Consider the following 23,548-nt stretch of genomic DNA (forward strand, 5'->3'; position numbering starts at 1 on the left):
CCCAAGTGTAGGAGCGATTTGCTCTCCAATTCTGTGGAGCAGAGTTTCCATTAGACATCAGTAATAGAGCTGGAAACTGAACTGGTTGAGTGGTCAGAGTCGCCAGTGTAAATGAGGTGAAGCTGAGAGTCAAGCCCTATGAGGGATGCATAACAAATGGCTGTCACTCTGTCAGAACAAAGGACAGTACCAAGGTGGAGATCACGAGATCCTCACCACAAGGTAAAAAATGATTTCTGGGTGTGTGTGTTTAGTGGAGAATCCTTTCTAATACCTTATTTTCGGGCATTTTTTTAAAAAAATGTAACTGTGTCCTCAAGGGCTTCTTCTTCCTTAATGTCTTCCAATAATCAGTGTGTGCCTGCAGGAAGAGGACATCCATGTGTAGTCACAGAGCCTTCCCAGGGGCCAGCACAGCCATGACCCACGGACATGTCTGTTGCATGTCTAGTCCCGAGTCTCATCAGAAGTGATATCCTGTTTATTCTCTTCACCAACAGTGATGTGCTTAGAATGCTAGTCAAATTGCCGTAAAAGTCATTATTAATTTATTGCCTCTGCTCAGTTCTTGATATTCTTTTGAATAAGAGCATCTTAAAAAGAAATTCCTGTAGCCATAAACCTTGAGTATGCCTAGTTCTGACAGTTATTGTAATTTAGGAGAGTTGCTAAATCTCTGTGTAGTTATGTATGTGCACGTACATAGAGATGTAGAGACTGACACATACACACCAGAGCATGGCTGCTGCACTTAGAAAATATTATTTGTAAAGCACTAGCAGTGTGTCTTGTGATCAGGTAATGGGAATTTCATCATACCTTTTCCTTGTTCCTCCTTCCTTCTGCCAGTGCGTGTGTACATACATTTGTTATTGAGAGGGAGAGAAGGAAAGAGTCAGTGATAGACAGGGACAGACTGAAACAGAAACCCAGAGAAAGATGGAAAGCAATATCTCATCCCATTGAAAAAGCAAACTGAAACACATAGGGCTTTGTTTTCCAGGGTCAACCAATGATTTTAGAGATTTAGGTCCTGAAACTGACCATTTCTTTTAGGTAAAGTACATTGATGGATCTGAGGCTTTGCTATCAGGTAGAAGGATTTTGCAACTCGTAGAGGCTTATTTTACCTGGTGAAACAGATGTGAATGTTTCTCGCCTCTCTTGGGCAGAACTAAGTGAGGATGGATGACTCCTGGGCAGTCCCAGGCTCGTGGGGCATTCCAGAACTTTTCCCTCTTGTTTCCTCTGGGCTCTCTATCTTTATAGAATTGTTGGCTCTGTTACTGCACCTGGGCTGTTGCCGTGGTTACCGATAAAGTCCCTGGTGGGAGTCGGGGAGGAGCTGTGTTTTATAAGGGCAAATTATGCTTACATATAATTTGGAAGTTGTACAACTGAGTAGACTTGTCAAGGAATGGAAGACTGTACATCCCTTTCGTAATGACAACGATGGGTCTAGCAGATTCCTAGTTCCCTTTTTTTCTCAAATTTTTGTATGGACTTGTGTGTTCGGTAGCTTGTGACATATTGGGTGGAGTGATCTTCAAGATGGGAAACGGAAAAAGAGCCGTTTTTATTGAGATTCTGGGGGGCGAGGAGGCTGTTAGATCTGTTTTAAATGTTTTTGAGCCATTGTTGTTCATGCCTGTAATCCTAGCTCCTCAAGGTAGTAGAGATCTGAGGACTGCAGTGAGAAGCCAGATCCTGCAGGAAAGTGTGAGAGACAGTTATGTCCAAACAACCAGCAAAACCCTGAAAGTGGAGGTGTGGAATTGGTAGAGTGCCAGCATTGAGGGAAGACAGCTAAGGGATACCACCCAGGCACCAAATTCAAGCCCTAGCACCTACAAAAAATACACATACAAAAATCTTCCAGCAGATGCTAGAAATAATGTAAATCCAAAGAATTATATGTGAGCAGAAAGCCAAATGAATGAAACCTAAAGGAGATTACAAAGGTAGCCAAATGGAAGCAGATGAACTGACAGACAGTAAGTCAGTCTTCTGGGGTTGAGAGAGAGAAGTGGCCCAAGGAAGCAGAGAGCACTTTGCCTCAGGTGCTCATGTTTGAAGTCTATTTCTGGGGCACAGGGCCTGTGTGGTTTGATGGAATCACCAGGCAGGCATCACTGAAGGATGCCCATGCCATCTGGAAAGTGAGAGACTCAACCAAGCTGCCAAAGGCTTCTTTCTCATCCAAAAAAATTGTGCTTAAAGATAAATCGATTTGGATTTTTTTCTGAGCAGTTGCCGACTTGCAGTATAGCAAACATCTTCACTCACAGAAGAAGATTTGCGAGTGGAGCTACTACACAGAGCAGTGACTTACTACTCTGTGTGGGGCTTAGACTAAGGCCTGCCTAAGGACTGAAGTATTCTTCTTTTGGGTTCAGTCCTCATGTAATTCAGCACTTAAACCAAAGTCATTACTTTCCTCATAGAAGCATTTCAGGACTTGGGAGAAGGAAAATCCCAGAGTCTTGGTAAATGTCTATGAGTAGCTGTAGATCCAGATGTTCAAGAGCTCCTGGGAATCCCTTGGCAGTTGTTGACACAGTCAGTGAAGTATCCAGCCCTTTGAAGGTGGCAATACCACTTTGTCTACTTTTAACTTGTTTTTCTAGTATTGGAGTCAACTGGAGTAAAATCATTCACTCACAGGAGCATGAGCTTTTATTTCAAGAGCTGAACACTAAGCCTAGAGAGAATATGTACACAGGCAGGTATGCATACACAGCCTGTCTGTCTCTTCCTATAGTGTGCCTCTGTGCCTAAAACAAAAGGGTTCCAGGTGTGTGTGTGTGTGTGTGTGTGTGTGTGTGTGTGTGTGTTCAGATGTGCAAATATGTGTGTATTCCCATGAGTAGAAGATCTCTGAGTGTAGACATTTGGAAATCAGAGAGGTTTGGATTTGTGAATTGAATGTTTCTCTTATTTAGCCTTATGCTCTTAAGCAACATTAGGTCTCTCACTCATAGCTTTCTCATCCGCAAATGAAAATGATTCATCATCTTTTGCAGGCATTTTTGTGAGAATATACAGTGATTAATAAAAAGTGTCTGGTAGGTGTCTGGTGCAGAAAAAGTAACTAACAAATGTCTTAGTGCTCCTTATTTTACTTACCTTTCTTTCACCTAGCATGGAAAGACATGCTTTGAGTTTTATCATTACAAGCTAATGATGGAGAAGAAAGTAGCCCATAAAGCGGGCCTATCAGTAATGCAGACAATGAGAAATTCAGAGTTTTTGTAAAAGTAGAGTCACTTCTTTCTTGTTCTTGTCATATCCATTAACCAACATAAAGTGGTCAACCTGACCTTAGTTGGTGGCTTTTTTGGTGCTCTGCCACTTGAGCCAGGCCTCCAGTCCTATTTTGTCATATTTTGTGCCAGGATCAGGACTTGAACTCATAGTTTGGGCACTAATCTTTAGCTTTTCCCATTCATGTCTGGTGCTCTACCACCTGAGATGCAGCTCTACTTCTGGCTTTTTACAGAAAAATCTCACCAATTTTGAGATGTTGAGATGGTTTTGAATTTGGGTCCTCAGATTTCAGTCTCCTGAATAGCTATGATCACAAATGTGAAGCATTGGCCCCAGCAGTTTCAAGGTTTTGAAATTTATTTTTCTTTCATGGTAGAATCTTGCAGACTTTACTGCTGAGGTTGGGCTCAAATCACCATCCTCCAGATCTCAGGCTAGGATTACAAGAGTGAGCCCCTGGGTATCAAGCATTCTTGATTTGGTCAGAAAATCTGGAAGCTCCATGTAGCACCATAGTCAAGTACAAGTACATTTCTTGCCTCTTTATACTGCTACAACTGATTTATTGATCTTAAGTCTTGGAACGAAATCCCAAATAGGAATTATGTTCTCAAATGTCCATTCCCTCCAGATGGAAGCAAGTTACCAGCTAGTTTTTCACCTGCCAGAGCAGGTGTTTGCAGCACGCCCTATCCTCCGCAGGTGACAGCTCAGCCTGCGAAGGTTCCTCCAATTGGTTTGCAATGAGAGGCAACTCACTTAGTTCTTGGAAAGGCCTTGTATTTGGGACTCACGGCCCACTTTGACAGGGGCTCATATGTATGCCTGGTGCTCATACCTCCAGCAGCCTAGAACAGGAAGGATATGAGCTCTGTGGGCATTCTTTTCAAGCATAGTTATCATTTTGAATCTGGGAGCCCTAGGCTAAGCAGAGCTGTATCTTCAACTACAAAGAACAGGGTAAAGATGAGAGGTAGGGCAAAATAACTCATCTCTCCAGCTGTGTCGATATTAGAAGAGACAAGCCTAGAATGTTGGCTCAGTTCTCCATAGTCTTGTGGCTTGCCTGTGTGCAGGTGGGCCAGAAGTGGGGTGGAAGAGAGGTAATGGTAATAAATCATAGGCATATACAGGGAGCTGAGGTACTTGCGCTGGCACTACATTAATTCCTTGTCTTTCTTCACTGGCTACCTGAGTAATAAAAGAAACACTAGCCTTTATTAATTTTCCGTTATACCTTCCAGGCCATCTTCTGAAACCGATGCCATTCTTTGTGACATTCAGGAATGAGGACTGATGAGAAGTTTTTACAATAATCCAAGAATCTCCAATTTTTTAAAAGCAAACTCAGTGGTAAATTTTTACTTGATTTTCTTTTTTACCCTTCAGTTATTTAAAATTAAAGTTCTTTATTCATTAGAACAGAACTCGGGGCCTGGGTACTGTCCCTGAGCCTTTTTGTGCTCAAGGCTAGTGCTCTTCCACTTGAGCCACAGCCACTTCTGTTTGTTGGGTAGTTAATTGGAGATAAATTTCTGCCCCAGCTAGTTTAGAACAACTATCTTCAGATCTCAGCCTCCTGAGTAGCTAGGATTACAGGTGTCAGCCACTGGCACCTGGCAGTTACAAAAAAGTGGTTTAACCTGATACATATGAACATAAAAAATATAGTCATCAATGAACTGTCACAAAATATTCCCATTTATATATACCCCACGTAATGCTTAAATACAGCTAAGCATATGTGCCTTCTCAAACATTTATCATTACCTATTTTTAAATTTATTTTACTGTTGGGGTGATGTACAGAGGGGTTACAGCAGTTACATTTATCAGGTAGTGGGTACATTTTTTCTTGAACATTGTTACCCCTTCCCATGTTTTTCTCCCACTTTATCATTACTTTTTTTTATATCCCTGGGGCTTGAACTTGGCCAGGGTGCTGTCCCTGAGCGCTTCAGCTCAAGGCTACTACCCTACCCTTGAGCCAAGCCCTACTTCCCATTTTCTAGAGGTAAGTAGGATATAAGAGTCTCAGGTCTTTTTGTGCCCAGGCTGGCTTTGAACATTGATCCTCGGATCTCAGCCTCCTGTGAGGCTAGGATTACAGGCCTGAGTCACCGTGCCTCCCTACTTTATCATTATTTTATATTGAAGACTTTCAAAATTTTCTCTAGTGTCATTCTGAAATACATTATTGTTATCTATAGGCTTTCAGTAAGTTTTGTTGAATGAACAAACATATCAATTTTTTGCCTGTTTCACGTGTAACTATTACTTGTTCTCTAATATGTACCTGATCTCTGATACTATTGTTAAAGACTCTTAGAATTCACTGAAGAAATAGATATAGGGAATTCTCCAAGATCATTCAAATGTGTATGAAGGAACAGTATGAACTGAAATCTGCTCTCTACGTCTGTTTCTTGCCCAGCTGGCTTCTCTCTAAAAAAGGACAATCAACTCTTCTGTTCTGAATCCTACAATATGCTACTCTTGTTATCACTTAGTACCACTGCCTCACCTAAGCCCTATCCATTTGTCACACAGGTTCTATTGACCAGTCCCTTTAATTCTCTCAAACTGTAGTTGTCAGAACTGGTGTCAGATATGGGCGTTAAAACCCAATTAACATGACTTGAAGTCCATCCTTTTTAATTAGTAGCCAAACCCATTATATCTTCGAATGTTTCTTCTTTATATCTGAGAGTATACATAATAATTGCTAGCTCTAGCTTGTTGAGAAGCTGAAGAGTTCACATGCATTCATCTGAACTCCTTATTCATGAACATCTGAACACACATGTATGTATGTAGGCACAGAGAGCATACGCAGGTGCCTGGCCAGCGGTAAGGTATGCCTGTAATCCTACCTACTAAGAGGGCTGAGATCTGGAGGATCCATATTGGGAGCTAGCTTAGGCAGAACAGTCCATGAGACTCCATCTTCAAAATAACCAGCAAAATGCTAAGCTGGATGCATGGCTTAGATTATAGAGAATCAGCGGAACCAAGTGTGAAGCCTTGAGCTCAGACTCCAATACAGGTCCTCTAAAATGCATTCTCATCTCAATTTTCTTTATTCTTGGGCATCAGCTCCATCCTGGACCAGAATACTTTATTTATAAGTGAAATGAACCCTGTTTAAACTCCTATGGATGAACACATGTGGATGTGGGATGCCAAGGGGTAGAATTGATTCAGATATAAATAGATTGAAAGTATTGAATTATGGCTGGAGATGGAGAGGTACTGTTAATGGGTGCTGTTGACTCTCAACCTATAATCCTAGGTACTCAAGAGGCTGAGATCTGAGGATTGTGATTACAAGCCAGCCAGGACAAGAAAGTCCCTGAGACTTTTATTTCCAATTAACCAGAAAAAAAAACACACCCAAAAAAACAGAAGTGGTGCTGTGCCTCAAAGTGGTATAGTGCTAACCTCAAGCAAAATAGCTCAAGTACAGTGCTTAAGCTCTGAGGTCAAGCCCCAAGACTGGCTTAATACACAATTATAATCAGAAGCACAAACATATTGTGGGGATGGTGAGTGTTCCTTCTCTCTAACGTTACCTCTAGCTTTTGCACATGTGCCTGTTGGCTTATATCTGGGTTTTTCTTAAGAATGTATCTTCACCACTGAGGCAGTGATAAGTCTAAAACTAATAAACCCAATCTATGAGCAGCATCAAGCTTCTTTCCCGAAAACTTCAGGGAGCATTCTAAAAGTTGATCTAGACATGTTGTGGTTGAGTGACCTGGCCAGCCATTTCCCACTGACACAGGTCAGAGAAGCTTGGTTCTAGAACTCACGCTTTGATTTTGGAAGTGATTTTAGTGTAACCACATATGTAGGATGAGAGAGTGGGAGAGAGAGGCTTTCCAAAGAAAAAATCAGTGCTCAAATGCTGCAAACAAAAAAAGAATGAGCTGATGGTTCATGCCTACCAGCTACTCAGGAAGCTGAGATTCGAGGATCATAGCTCAGTGCCAGCTCGGGTGGAAAAGTCTGGAAACGTTTTTTGTTTTAAGAAGTGACATGATTTCCTACTATTTGGGTTTTTTTGGGGGGGGAGTGTAGGGGTTGTCCCATGGTTTCTGTGCTTTCCCTTCCCCTCCCGAATCACATAAACTTAAATACAAGGACAAAAGTGGAGAAGTTAAAAAAAAGAAAAGAAACAGTGACAAAGTTGGGAAGAAACAGAAAATAAACAACCACAAAAAGCCACTCTAGTTTCCACTTCTTGGAGTTGATTTCAGCAAACATTATTTTATATGATTATAAGCACCTAGCTACTGAGCCGGCATGATCCTCTCCTGAAAATATCCTCCTTTGTGCGAATGTTTAGAGTCCTGTTTTATCATGTCCAGCTGTTATTTTTGTCTTTTACTTTTCATTGAATTTACTTTTAGGGGTATAGCCACATTTTAATTATTACAAATGAGGGAAACCATGCAACCTACACTTCTTCGGGTCTGGCTTATTTCACTTAATATAATGTTTTAACATCTCTAGAGAAAGAAAAGAAATGAAAATCAAGAAAATATTGCAATTCCACTTCACCCCAGTTACAGTGGCCCTCATCAAGAAAACTAGCAATAGGAGATGCTGGTGGGTATGTGGCCAAAAGGAAACACTACTGCATTATTGGTTGGAATATAAACTTGTTCAAGCATTCTGGAAAAAAAAGCAGTATGGTTCCCTGAAAAAGTAAACATAGAGCTTTCCTATGATACAGCAACCCCACTCCTGGGCACTCCAATTGGCAATAAAACAGGTCACACTAAAACTACCCCAGCACAATCATGTTTATTGCAGCATTGTTTACCATAGCTAAGATATGGAATCAACCCAGATGCTCCTCAATGGAAGAAAATGAGATGGTACATATACACAATGGGCTTTCATCAGAAAGAATGACATTGACCATTTGTAAGGAAATCAAAAGTCTGAGAGACTCTTAATTCTAATTGACCAATAGATGGGGGAAGAGTTTGTACCTGAACTGGTAGAGTGGCAGCCTTGAGTGAAGAAGGCAAATGAGATTACAAGGCCCTGAGTTCAAGTTCTGGGCCCAGCACAAAAGAGAGAAAGAAACAATGATGACAAAATATTAGATTATACATCTAATGATTCTATCCAGTTTTGACATTTTGTCTTCTGTGTGTGACATCTGGGCCATTTTTTGAGGGACTTTTGTTTTTTGTTCTTCTCCATTTTGTTCATGTAAGTTTTCTTTCCTCTGAGACTAGAACTTCAGAAACCAGATGCTTTCTTTGGGAAAAATGAGACACACTCAGAATGAACAATCATACTTTACAGCCCATTGTAGATTTAAGTATTCCTCCTCCAATATCACCACCACTGTCATCATCACTACAATTACTACCATCCTCATCATCATAACTGTCACAATCATCACCATAATCATTACCATCAAACAGAGCTTTGTTAAGAATTTAAGAAGTAGCAGGCTCTTTGGCAAATGCCTTTATACATGATTTTATTTTCTCTTCACAATGAAACACTATCGCTTTTTTGTCTTCTTAATGGGTATGTTTATTTCTAGTCATTTTGTACATTGAAAAGAGATTATTGTCTGAGGTCACAGTGAATTAAAATCAAAGTTTAAGTTGGATTTTCTCAACTCTCAGCTCCATTATATTGAACTACTATGCCCCACTGCATCCCAAAGCATTTTAATACTAGTAATACTGGTTTAACTATTTATTAATTGATCAATTAATACTAATTTTAATTTTAATATTAGTTTCCTGTATATTAGCATATTTTTTCCTACCTCTTACTTTAGAGCCTGAGATGGCAGTTCAAAGCCAGCCTGAGCAGGAAAGTCTAAGAGACTCTTATTTCCAGTGAACAAGCAAAGCACCAGAAGTGGAACTGTGGCTTAAATGTAGGGTGCTGGCTTTGACCATAAAAGCTCAGGGACAGTCCCAGGCCCTTGGCTCAAGCCTTAAGACAATTCAAGTAAACAAGAGGATTGGGAGGAGGTGGGGGAGGGAAAGGTAGTCAAAAACATGAGAAGGTGGATCAATCTTTGAGAAACAATGCACCTGCTACCTGGCAAATGTAACTGTAACCCCTCCATACATTACCCTGACAATAAAAAAATGAATAATTTAGATTCCTGACCTTTATCCAGGAATATGGAGTCAAAATCTCTTGGGAAAAATAATCTATATCAGTAAAACTATTGTATATCCGGTAATATCTGAGAGCTCACTTTTTAGGAAAGACGAGGATGCTCTGTCTGCATGGCTACTTTTGGTCACTTCCTTATACTAGTTCTTGCAAAAGCCATAGCTTTGATAGGTTCATGAATAAGACATCAGTGAAATAAAAGAAAAGCCCTTGGAGAAAGGGAAGCCATAAACAGGCATGGCAAAATTCAAGTAAAGTAATGAGATTGCAATGATCTGTGCTTGTAGGGTATAGAAAGCACTAGCTTATCTGTGAAAGCTCTAAATTAAGCCAGAATTTGGCGTAAGTGGCTCATTCCCATCCTTCAGTGTAGATGCATGCTCCTTCCTTACTGATCTCATGCTAGTTGATATTGTGCTTCACCAGGGACTGGTGAAATGTTTTAGAAATCTGAGGAAAATCATACTATGGTACACTTGTTACAGAAATCTCATCTCTTTTCTTCTGAACTTCTCATTCTCCTAGGTGTGTCCTTTATGAAGATTTCTGGAGAAGTTAGTACGAAGACTTTTCTCTGTCAAGGTACTGAGGCATCTCCTACAAATGTTGAAATACTACATCAGGTGCTTCAATGTCTTTATGCTTCAGCAATGAAATCTTTTAATTCCACCTCTAATGCATATTTTCTTTTTCTAAAGCTTCTTGGTAGACTCTAATATAAAAATGAATACATACTCATTAAAAGATATGGAAAATAGAGCAAATTAGAGAGGCAAAATATAGCATGGGTAATCCTACCCCCTACAGAACTGCTGCTAATATATATTTCATTTCTACAATTTCATTATGAATAGCTTTTAATTTGCTTTGTTTACATTACATAGTGGTATTTATGCAGCATATGCAGTTTTCTATCCTTTAAGTATAAAATTATAATGATAGCATAGCAAGGCTTTTCTCCCATGTTATTATAAGCAGTTCATAAATATCAACTATGAATACTAAAGTTGATTTAATCATTTCTGTACTATTGGACATTGAGGTTGTTTGCATTATTTGAGTGATGCTGTGATGAACATCTTTGTAAATAAAACATTTCCCACATGGGGGAAAATTGTTGCTTTGCATAGTTGTCATAAAAATAGAGCTACCATGTTCATGTATATAAATCACTTTTGCCAGTTGCTGATGAAGGCAACTTCATATAAAGTATAGACAGGTACCCTGTCCACCAGACAGTCCACTGCCACCTACAGGAGGATTGTCTCAGTAACTTTATTAGATGTTTTCCAAGATGGATGGATAATGCCTTGAACTCCATAAATCAATCACAATTTGCAAAATCATAGTGGCATATATATTTGGGTATAAATATAAATATAAATATAAAAATATATCCCAGGTTCCAAATTCCTTTTAAAACTTTATAGAAATTTATTCTCTTAAAAATAACATCTGAGGGCCGGGAGTTTAGCCTACCTATAGAGTACTTGCCTAGCATGCATGAAGACCCAGGTTCGATTCCTCGGTACCACATACATAGAAAAAGCCAGAAGTGGTGTTGTGGCTCAAGTGGTAGAGCCCTAGCCTTGAGAAAGCCCAAGGACAGTGCTCAGGCCCTGAGTTCAAGGCCCAGGACTGGAAAAAATATATAATGTCTGAGTTACACCATTCATCTTAGTCGGCATGGAGAATTCTTCTGACTTTATGAAGGAGATGATACTTCATTGATGTAGATTCTAGCTGATTAATGAGGTTTTAAATTATTACTTTATTCGTTTTACATTTCTCTAAGGAATAACAACATAATTCTCTCTTCTTACTAGGGAGATGTTTTCTTTTCCCAACTAAGAAATATTAGGCATACTTGATAACTGGGGCCAGATCTGGCTCCCACACAGGCAGAAGGTGTCTTGTGGCACATGCTCAAGATCTGTGCTTTCAGTCTCTGTGGTGAGAAGCACATGCAATTAGTTCATTCTGTTTCTAATGTAAAGAAATAGTCTGGCTTTCCCTTGTTTGGTGAGATGTGGGTGCCTTCTGAGGGATCCACAGCCTGAGTAAGTCTTCCCTTGAGCTTCATCTAGGGACACAGTGGAAGAGTGTGGTAGCACAGTAAAGCCAGCTGTAGACTTATACGTTCCCAATAGCCAAACCCACTGCTGAGAAAGATGGCCACAATGTGCTTATGCATCTTTCGGGAAGCCCTGCCCCATCACAAAACCAGGTCAGCTCCTTTCCAGCTATACAATGAGGATTTCTCAGTTCATTTTTCAAGAGGCGAAATACTCTGGTACTCCTGTAAGTATCATACACTGGTTGAGTGTATGATGATGGAACTATTACCTATCAGGCCATTATCAGGTATTTTCCCAATATAATTTTATTTACTTAACATTTGAATGTATAGGATATTTAGAGGTCACGGCCTTGCAGCTTTAAAGGATCAGAGTGAGATCTGCAGCTGCCAGCCCTTTCCATCAACAACATGGTATTTAAAGGTGCGTGCGTGTGTGTGTGTGTGTGTGTGTGTGTGTGTGTGTGTGTGTGTGTGTGTGTGTGCGCGCGCGTGCTATACTAGAGGCTCAGAAACTGTAGGCTTTGGGTAGTTGAGGCATTGATGAGAGAGGGCAAAACCAAGAATGGAGACAGGCAAGATGAGTCATAAGACACAATGTACAGGCTGAAAATGGAACCAGAAACCTTGAAGGGATGAGTAAGGTTGGGATAAAATGGAGAGGGAGAAGAATGATAGAAACTGTGACACCGGGGCCAGGAGTGTAACCTAGTGGTAGAGTGCTTGCCTTGTATGTCCTGGGTTAGATTCCTCGGTACCACATACACAGAAAAAGCAGGAAGTGGTGCTGTGGCTCAAGTGGTAGAGCACAAGCCTTGAGACAGTGTCTAAATTTCAAGTCCCAGGACTGGCAAAAAAAATCCCAAAAGCATGACATTTATCAAGAAATATTGTATAAATAAGTTCACATGTGGAGTAGAAACTCCTTTTCACAACTACTTAAAGATAGTTAAAACATGATCAAAATAAACGCAAATGTAAAACAATAAATATAAAAGTAAAAAATACAAAGAGGCTTTTTTCCCTTTAAAAAACAAAACAACCAATAAAACAACAGCAAAAACAATTTCTTCATGAATCTAACTAGGCTGGGGTCAGGGGAAAAATGATGTAAAAGTTCAAGAAGTTTCTGGCCTTCTCTTCCTCCCAAAATAGCCATTTTTCTGCTGAAAAAAATTTCAGCTGTCATTCCATCCATCAATAGTTGACCTAGGTGAAGACCCAACTGAAGCAGTACCTGGTCCCTGATATAAGCCCATTCTGGCTCTGTTCAGATTTCTAGGTGCTGCTTTTGCTCTAGGCAAGCTCCAGGATTGTTTTAGGTTAGAATGAGTCTGGAAGGAATGGAGGATGAAATATCAATCAGCCCTGTTCGCTATCCTAAGAAACTTGTGACAGTATTGATGTTTCATGAGACAAAATATAGGAAGGAAGAAGCCCCACCCTCTGCTTGGACAGTTACTGAGGCCAACATGAGACAAGGCATCCTTGAGATGCATAGTGCCCAGGCTTAGCAGGTGCCCAGGTCTGGCAGAATCTTTGACAGCTTAATTGTGTTCTTACTCAGTCACCCACAGCTAATGCATCTTCTTGGCAAAGCAGGTGTCTTCCATAAGGCACACCACGGGGCGGATTGTTATAAGAGCCTGCCTAAGTATGCTCTAAATTGTCCCTGAACCAGTGATGATAAACCAAATAGCTACAAATTTATTGAAATGTGAGCTGTCCAAGGGAAGACTTTGACTTGGAGAGCAGAATAGAGTATAAGGTTTGGAGGGGTAGGACAGGAATGGAGGCAAGTCTGAAAGGTAGAAAATTTCTCGATCCTTTCATTTTTCCCAAATTCGTCTTCTAGCCTTTTCAAGTCCTAGCCATTGTATAGATGCTGGGAGTTTTCCTTTATTTTTTACTAAAGAATTTATTAACATTGATTTTTACATATTTCAAATGATGTGTTTGACAAACAAGTATTCAAGAAGGGAATCTCTATGTATATTCACGGGCACTTACTTTTTGGAATATAATCAAAATTAGGCGAAGGGTTTGTATATCATAGATACATATTAATCTATGTAATAAAACATTATGTCTATAGAGTCATAAGTTTTTATGTCTATGTAGTTGAGTTTTTATTTCCAGTACCATGTCCATAGCACTGGGTACACAAATATTGAGTCCTCGCTCTTGTGCTGTTTGGATCTAATAGTCACATATTATTTTAGGATACCATGTGCCGTTTGTTCCTTTGGTCTTGACTTGTCTCACTCAACATGATTTGCTCTAGATTCATCCATTTCCCTGCAAATGCCATTATTTTACCTTGTCTGTTGGCTATGTAGAATTCCATTGTGTGTGTGTGTGTGTGTGTGTGTGTGTGTGTGTGTGTATACCGCATTTTCTGTATCCATTCATCTGCAGTAGGGCATCTGGATTGTTTCCATCTCCTGGATATTGTAATAGTGCAGAGATGAACATAGCTGAGCAGGTGTCCTTATCATATCTTGGGTTATGATGTTAATGATAGGTGCCCAGAAATATTATGGTGGGATCGTAGGGAAGGTCAATTTTCAGTTCTTTAAGAAACCTCCAAATTGCTTTCCAGAGTGGCTGATCTAGCTTACAATCCCACCAGCAGTGCAGTAGAGTTCCTTTTTCTCCACAATCCTGCCAGCATCTGTCATTGTCTGAGTTCAAAATCTTGGCCATTCTTGTTGGGGTAAGGTGGTATCTTAATGTTGTTTTTATTTGCATTTCCTTTATGACCATGGATGATTAACATTTTCTCATATGCTTTTCTGCCATTTTATTCTCTTCTTTTGATAAGTCTCTCTTTAGTTCCCTTGCCCATTTAGTGAATGGTTTGTTGGGTTTGGGAGGGATTAGTTTCTTGAGTTCCTTGTAGATACTGGATATTAAGTATTTGTCTGATGAATTATTGGTATATATCTTTTCCCAGTTGGTTGGCTGTCTCTCTACTTTAGTGTCTATGCTTTTATCTGTGCAGCAAGTTTTTATTTTTAGGTAGTCCCATTTATTGAGTCTCTCTCCAATCTGTTGTGACCCTGGGATTCTGTTCAGGAATCTTTTGCCTGTGCCTATGAGTTCCAGTGTCTCTCCTATTCTATCATGTAGCAGCTTCACCGTTTCTGGTCTGACATTGAGGTCTTTGATCCACTTTTAATTAATGCTTGTGCATGGCGAAATTCTAGGGTCAATTTTTAGTTTTCTGCGTGTGGCTGCCCAGTTTTGCCAGCACCTATAATTGAATAGACTATGTTTGTTCCAGTGTATATCTTTGGCTCCTTTGTCAAATACAAGTTGCCTATAGGTATGTGGTTCTATTTCTGGATCTTCTATTCTGTTCCATTAATCTTCTGGTCTATTTTTGTGCCAATACCATGCTATTTTTGTTATTGTGGCTCTATAGTAGAGTTTGAAATCTGGTATTGTAATACCACCTGCATTGCTCTTTTTGCCTAGAATTTTTGGCTATTCTAGGTCTTTCCTTTTTCCATGTGAACCTTTGGATTGTATCTTCTATTTCAGTAAAGCATACCTTTGGGATTTTGATGGGGATTGCATTAAATTTGTATATCAACTTTGGCAGTATAGCCATTTTCACTATGCTGGTTCTCCCTACTCATGAGCATGGGATGTCTTTCCATTTCATAGTGTCCTCTTTAATTTATTTGTTGAGCTTTTATGGTTTTCATTAAATAATTTCTTTATATCTTTGGTTAAGTTAATTCCTAAGTATTTCTAAGAACCAACTTTTTGATTTATTAATTTTGTGTATAGTGGATCTTATTTCAACCTCTGATATTTCTGATTTTATATTTCTTATTTCTGTCCTTCTAGTTGTTTTAGAATTAACATTTTCTTGCTCCTCTAGGTGTTTCAGGTTTTTTTAGGTTATTTACATGCTCTTCTGTCTTTTTAATATGTGCTCCTAGTGCGATAAATTTGCCCCTCAGAACTGCCTTTGCTGTGTCCCATAAGTTCCTTTGTGATGTCTCTTTATTGTCATTACATTCAAGAAAGTTTTGAATTTCTTCTTTGATCTGATCTGTAACCCAGGAATTAATCAGAAGTGGGTTGTTCAGCTTCCAATTATTTGAATGTTTTTTGACTTTTACTGCATTGTTCAGAACTAGTCTGACCCCACTGTGATCAGATAGAATGCATGGGATTATATCAGTCATCTTGTATCTTCTTAAGTTTTCTGTATGAACTATTATACGATCAATTTTGGAGTATGTTCCATGTGCTGCTGAGAAAAATGTAAAAAGTTTCGGCGTTGGATGGAAGACTGTGTATATCTGTTAAGCCTAGCTGGGCTATGGTGTCTTTTAAGTCGATGGTGTCTTTGCCTAACTTTTGTTGAGCTGACCTGTCTTTTTAAACACATTTTACCATTTCTTTTACTAAATACATTTCTATTTTTTCTTTAAAAAATAAAAACAGAGAGAATATTGTCCTATCAAAAACAAACTTCATGAAATTTGGAAAGTAAAAAAGAAGAGGGAAGAGAAATATTTGCCAGAATCTTACTACCCAAAGATAAGAAATAATAGCATTTAAATAAATTTCTTTTCATTTTTTCTCTGCCTGCTTTTTCCTAATTACCATTTTTTATTCGACAGTTGGTTTTGCATTATGGGTTATTACCATCTCGTTATAAACAATTTTAGTGACTCATAATATTGCAGCAGATGGGAATAATAAAAATTGCCTAGCAATTGTTGAATATTTAAGTTATTTCAATAATCATTTTCATCAATAAGTTAGAATATAAGAAATATCTCTGTAAATAAATATGTCTCCGTATTTAGAAATATTTCTGGAGAATAGAGTATGAAAAGTATAATTATGGCATCAAAGTATGTAAATGTACCTAATAGGGTTTCTTCCTTTCAAATCCTCCATCTGATAGAATCGTACTTGTAAGGCCAGCATAAAGAACAAAGAAATTACCTATGCTTGCACATATAGGTAATCACATGAAACCTCATAACAAAAAAATCAAAGCAGCATCTCCAAGTTCATTAAGTTCTGTGAGATTCCACTGAAATAAATAAAATAATATACTTGTTTCATAGAATACATACTGTTCACATATAACTTACCCAGTCACACCTATGATAGATTGTTTAGGAGGAATTTTTTATAGTTTCAAATATCTATATATTTTAAAAGTGAAAATATAAATATAGTTATTTATCTATGAAATTCAAAGAACAACAGTATATCATGGTAAACTAGGAGGATGTTAGAAGGAATGACTAAAAATAGGATTAAATAGTTAAATAGGTGATTACAGAGGGTTCACAGTTATATGTTAAGGTAATGGGTACATTTCTTATTGAACAGTGGTACCCTCTCCTTTGTTTTCTCCCACTCACCAACACTCCTCCTTTCCCCTCAAATTGTAAAGTTTATTTCCAACATAGTGTCATCTGAGTCTTGCTTTTCCACTGGTTCACCTTTTGTTTTTCATCTCATCATTTTGTTATTCTCCTTTCCTTCCCCAAATCAGATAAATGTATATACAAAGCACAGAGTACCAAAACAAACAAACAAACAAAAAAAAACATTTGCAGGGCTGGGAGTTTGGCCTAGTGTAGAGTGCTTGTCTAGCATGCATGAAGACCCAGATTCAATTCCTCAGTACCACATACATAGAAAAAGCCAGAAGTGGTGCTTTGGCTCAAGTGGTAGTGCTCTAGGCTTGAAAAATTCCAAGCACAGTGCTCAGGCCCTGAGTTCAAACCCAGGACTGGCAAAAAAAACAAACAGTGGCAAGAGGGGATAAACCAAAGGAAATCAAATGAAAGAGAAAAGAAATAATTTCACACAATGCATTAAAACAAAAAAGAAAAATACGTAACTGTCCTCCACCCAAATACTCTCTTTTTTCTATCTCGGAGTTCATTTTGATTAACACCATATTATATGATCATATGTACGTAGCTATTGAACTATATAAGTAATCCACTGAGTATGTAATCCTCTGCTGGGACCACGCTAGACAGATACTAATAAAAATAAGGGAAACCTTGGAACCTGTGTTTCTTTGGATCTGGCTTAGATCATTTAATGTGATTTTTCCCCCAAGCCTTTCCATTTCCTTAGGAATGTCTATGTCATTTTTTTTCTGATGGAAGCATAGAATACCATTGTGTATAAATGTCACATTTTCTGATTCATTCATTCACTGAAGGGCATCTGGGTTGAGTCCATTCTTAACTATGGTGAATTATGCTGCAATGAACATGGTTGTGTTTGTAGCCTAAGGTTGGCCTTAGTTGTGATCATTTGGGTAAATGCCCAGGAGTGGGATTGCTGGACCATAGGGGAACAGGTTCCTGATTGTAAAAAAGACCAGTCTGGTCTCATTCTCCCTCTGTTTAACATGGGTTAGCTTGTAATTCTGTCACAGAAGTAAGGCGTTTGTCTTCTGTGGTCTTTCCCTGCTTTCTTGGCCCCTTGTAATCTCTAGAACTGTGGGCCAAGTAAGTTGCTGCTATTCATATATTATCAGCCTTTTATATCCTGTTACAGTAGCTGAAAACTGACAAAGACAGGCGGTTTCCATCCATATCTAAGCTTGTTGTCCTTCTGAACTTGATTATATTGATAATGATGTTACTGACTATAATTGCTATCTGTACAGAGCATTTGTTGTGTGCCAACCACCTTCTGCAGTCATTTATTCCTCTCTATAAGATCATTATGAGTTATATGTATTTTCTAGTATGTTTGACACTAGACAATGAATATTAGTTTAAATAAATTACATTCACTTGGCAATTATTTATTGCTAGACAGTCTTCTTAGTTGTGGAGCTAGGCAAATTCCACTTCCTTCCTTTATGGATATTTATTCTAGAAGCAGCTGCACAGTTACTGTGAGTGGAATTTTGAGGCTGGGCCATCCTTTCTGTCACTTTCCACATGCCGTAATTAAAACTGGTGGCAACTAAGGGAGGAATCAGTGTCCTAGTCCTTTATTTGTCTGACTTCAAATGCTCCAAAATGAGGCTTCCCAATTCATTTTGGATCATAATAGCTTGAGAAGAACTGCCAACAGTCTTCATAAGGTACAAACAAAACTCACAACTAGGAGGGAGAAAGTGAATCAAATCTAAGATAGTGACAAAACACCTTACCTTCACGTGGAAGCAAAAGACTTGAAGGACAGCAGGAGTTGAGCAGAGGTCAAGGCAGTCTGTGCCTTGAAAGTAGTAATGAGACCAAAGAACGGTTGTGAAATCCTCATCAGGGCTCTGATTGACAAGGGCAGAGACAACTCCAGTGGCTTGCTTTTCTGCTTCATGCCCCTCATTAGAGTGTTTTACTCTACCCATTTGTAACATTTTTCTCATTTGATTATTTAATATTTACATTCTCTGTCATTCTAAAGGGACTTGCACCAATTCAAATGTATCAATGCATGCTGTAGTATTTTTTCTTCTTTTTTCACAACACACTGCTTTCCTTTAAGAAAAATATGCTTGAAAACAATAGGTGATAGAAGATGGTGGGGAGGTGACTAAGATAGAAAAGAGAAGAGGACATTACTATCCAAAGTCCATGTCATAAAACTTCTCTACATGTATTTATTATGTGGTGTGAAATCTCTACATCCTTATTCATTTTTTACTTATTTCCTTGATTGTTTTTGGCCTAATTAATCTGTCTTTGACATTTTATAGCACTGAGAGCCTTCTACTGTTAATAGTGGCTGTCAGTTTTCTCCTGCAATCCTAATAGTCGGGTTTCTGTACTTTGATGCTTTGTAATTCATTTTCAAAGGTTCGTGATTGTGAAGTCTTCATTATGGGCTGTACTTTCTATCTAGAGAAAGTAACCTTTTCTCCAGTTAATGCATTTTGTCTTGGACTCTACTTTGATACTTAAATGGGAACCTCTGAGTTATAATCATTAATGGACAGCTACTATAACCTTTTAATTTTAATGTTTCAGTTCCATTTGGTTTTGGTGATGTCTTATAAAATCAGTAGAGACTTTGTTTTAAATACAGACTTAGAAAATTTGATTTTGAGAGGAGTGTTTAAAGCAGCTTCTTTTTAAATTTTTTTGAGGGGGGGCACAGTTATGTGGTATTTTCTCATACATACACTAGTGTGTTATATATCTGGATTTCATTGATAACATGCTTCACAACATATGGATTTCTTCTATCCAATTCCTCAAGTCTCCACCATTCTTCCCAAATAAATATTTAAGGAAGGTTTAGTTTTCCAACAAATCTCTTTTTCCCATGGAAGCCCAGATAGTGGATTCTGGGGTAATGGAAGAGGTTTTTGCATAGACTTGTTACTTTGTTGGTATTATGGGAGTGTGGCAGGGTGACAGGCTTGAACCTTCATCAAAAGAATATCAGGGTATGAGCCATGAGTTTGGCCTGGTGATAGAGTGCTTGCCTAGCATGCATGAAGATCTGGGTTCGGTTCCTCAGTACCACATCTATGGAAAAAAGCCAGAAGTGGTGCTGTAGCTCAAGTGGTAGAGTTCTAGCCTTGAGAAAGCCGAAGGATGTACTCAGGCCATAAGCTCAAGGTACAGGACTTGTAAAAAAGAAAGAAAGAAAAAAAAAGAAAGAAGAAAAAAGGAACACCAGGGCTTCTGTTTGGGAGGTAAACTGTCTTTGATTCCACTATCCCACTGTGTTTCTTTTATATATATATATATATATATATATATATATATATATTGTAATTAATAAAAGGGTTACATGATATTTGCCAGATAGAAGGTGCATTAATTCACATATATTGATACCCTTTCACATGTCTTGGTCCCCATTACCTTCCTCTCCACCTCCCCCCATCTTGGTTTCCCCCCTTCCCTATCCAATTTCAAATAACCAAATACAAATAAATCCAATATATCAGATAACAAAGTGAGATATTGTAACAATATGAGATAACCAAGGGACAGCAAAAGAGATGAGAGATAACACAGTACATGAAGGATAACAATCATTCATTTTTTTCATTTTTTTATTGTAATTAATAAAAGGGTTACATGATATTTGCCATATAGAAGGTGCATTAATTCACATATATTGATACCCTTTCACATGTCTTGGTACCTTTTACCATCCCCCCACCCCACCCCCCGTCTTGGTTTTCCCCCCTTCCCTATCAAATTTCAAATAATCAAATACAAATAAATTCAATATATCAGATAACAGAGTGAGGTACTGTAACAATATGAGATACCCAAGGGACAGCAAAGGAGATGAGGGATAACATAGTACATTAAGGACAACAATCTTTCATTATATGGCTTTTGTTTCAATATCCTGGAGGTCCTTTCAATTAGCTTCATACTATATGGCCTTATGTATCAAGATTTTGCTCTATTGCAGATCTCTGCTAGTAGAGCCCAAGGTTTCTACTGATTATGCCAAATGAAGGGAACCATTGAGCCTAAGTTCCTTTGAGTCTGGCTTACTTCACTTAACATGATCTTTTCTAAGACTTACCATTTCCTAACACAATACCACAACTTGTACAAATACCACAACTGGCTGATCCACTCATCAACTGAGGGACATCTAGGTTGGTTCCATATTTTTACTATGGTGAATAATGCTGCAATGAACATTGTTGTGGTAGTGGATTTAGTATGCCCTAGTCCCGCTGTGTTTCTTATTTTAAAAGTTTTATTTTCAATAAGTGCATTAGGGTGAAACACTCTATTGGTTTTACAGGAAGAACATCACATTTGTATTAGAAGACATCTCTTAGCACATTAACTACTTCCTTCAGATGGTACTTCACTGGTTTTGACAGAAGGTCAAAGGCCTTTTGTTCCAGAAGCTCAATTATTTTAAGAACACTGGTCAATAATTATTGTAGTTTTGCAGAACCTAGATTTTAAATAAATTACTTGGCTGATATTCTGGTCTACTCTTTTTTGGTGTGTGTGTGTGTGTGTGTGTGTTTAATTTTGAACTTTGAGCTTCCTTTGAGTAAGCTAATAATCAATTATGCTTATTTTCATTGTTTTGGGATGTTAGCTTCCATTTGTACTACTCTGATCTCTTTGTCAATCTAATTTCATCTCCTTTTCTTATTCTTGAAGATTCAAAAATTTTGGGGGGAAATTGAAGCATTTTTTATCAAGCATTTTTTCTGGTTTTTAGTGATAGTAATAGATGTTTTGGGGACAAGACAGATTTTATATTTCTCTTCATGACACTTGTTGTTTCTTAAAAGCCACATCTTATAATCTATTCAGAATATAAGGTAATTTATTAACTATTCCATTTTTACATAGATCATTATCTTGGGGGGGTGCTTTTCCTCTTATTAAGATTCAGAGTTTGCCTGATGCTAAATGTCTTCTCTGTTTGACTTCATTCTATGAATTTTTCTATCTACCAGCTCTTCACTGCAAAGCCATTTATCCAGCCATCGAATTTTTCTTAAAAAGTCAAAAAGCAAAAATCCAAAAGAAGCATTCAATTCATTTTGACCAGGAACAAGTCAGAAAAAGAACACTTATTGGTGAAAGAGGTTGCACAGAGATTTCCTGCATCTGTCACGTTCATTGGAATTTTACTCATCCTAGGTTGCAAGACATCACCCTGCGTCTTCTCTGAATTTTCAGTGTGTAGTAGCCTTAAAGTGGTTGTCCTGCAGTTCAAGAGAAAGAGAAATATAACTCCTGTATCATTCTTTTCTTCATTCTTGGGAAATGAACATATGGTTTAAATAATCAAAAATACAATTTTTTCTCCAGAATAAGCTTTTTCTCATGTTTATGGAATGAAATAGGCAAGGATAAATTCTATAAACCATATTGTAATATTGTGAAAGGATATATTAGAAAACATGATACACACACACACATACAATGCTACTTTTTTCTTGGTTTTATGCAGTTTTCATTTCCTTTTTTATCATCGGGGTATTATATAGAGGGGTTACAGTTATATTCATCAGGTAGTAGGTACATTACTTCTCGCACATTGATAACCATTCTCATGTTTTTGTCCCCATTTCCCTCCTCCAACCCCCTCCCAAACATCTTATTTTCCCCCCTTCCCTTCCCTTCCCTTCCCTTCCCTTCCCTTCCCTTCCCTTCCCTTCTCTATTTCAAATAAACAAATAAATGGATATACAATATACCAGGTTACAAAGTCAGATACAGTATCCACATGAAATTAACCATTAGGGGAAAAAAGAGGGAAGAAATAACATAGTACATTAAGAAAAACAATCACACAAGATAAAGCTCTTGTTTCCATATCCTAGAATTCATTTCATTTAGTTTCATCCTCTATGACCTCATGCGCATAGCTTTTGAGCTATTGTGATCCTCTACTAGGAGAGTCTTAGATGTGTACTATTACAAATGAGGGAAACCATGGAGTCTATGTTCCATTGAGTCTAGCTTGCTTCACTTAATATGAGTTTTTACAAGTCTTTCCATTTCCTTATGATTGAGGAGATGTCACATGTCTATAGAGTTAAATGTATTATCTAAAGTATGGTATATGTAGGGGAGTATTGTAATGGTATAACTCCTTTGAATAACTAATAGTGTAAGAAAATAAATACCAGGAAGCTGAAATGTGTGTTGCTGGGGAGGGAAGGAAGTCAAGAGCAGGGGACTTGTGAATGAAGAGATGAGGTGTATGTGAGCACAATAATAACATGCAATGCATCTATGTGAAAAAGGAACCCAGTAACTTGAGAGGATGGGTGGAGTTAGGCGAGATTGGGGAAAGGAATGACATTGATCAAGTTGCTTTTATTCATAAATTATTCTGTTGAATTGAAATCCCTTTGGACAATTACTCAAAGATAATAAAAATAATTTCTTCAGGAGAGGTTTTGATAATAAATAATAAGCATATCTGGGGCTGAAATAAAATAAAGATATTAGGGGATGTTATAAGATAAGACATAAAAATGCAGCCTTTTTCCCACTGATACTCTTCAAGGATATCATTGGGCCAAGAGTCTATTTCATGCCAGTGCTGGAGCTTGAACTCAGGATGTGG

General features: G+C 38.2%; 1 long non-coding RNA gene across 3 annotated transcripts; it reads left to right on the plus strand.

Moving 5' to 3' along the window:
• The first annotated feature begins 140 nt into the window (after window positions 1-140).
• Window positions 141-16,065, plus strand: LOC150039767 (uncharacterized). Of its 3 annotated transcripts, none has more exons than XR_016534243.1 (5): window positions 141-222; window positions 2,628-2,726; window positions 4,512-4,620; window positions 9,955-10,052; window positions 15,971-16,065. It is a non-coding gene; the product is annotated as an uncharacterized LOC150039767 (long non-coding RNA). The 3 variants fall into 3 exon arrangements; XR_016534244.1 differs by having other exon boundaries at window positions 9,955-10,011; XR_016534242.1 differs by lacking the exon at window positions 15,971-16,065 and having other exon boundaries at window positions 9,955-10,105.
• The last annotated feature ends 7,483 nt before the right edge of the window (window positions 16,066-23,548 follow it).

Source organism: Megascapheus bottae, unplaced genomic scaffold (genome assembly GCF_031878675.1).
Source record: "Megascapheus bottae isolate mThoBot1 unplaced genomic scaffold, mThoBot2.hap1 HAP1_SCAFFOLD_58, whole genome shotgun sequence".
Taxonomy (NCBI): domain Eukaryota; kingdom Metazoa; phylum Chordata; class Mammalia; order Rodentia; family Geomyidae; genus Megascapheus; species Megascapheus bottae.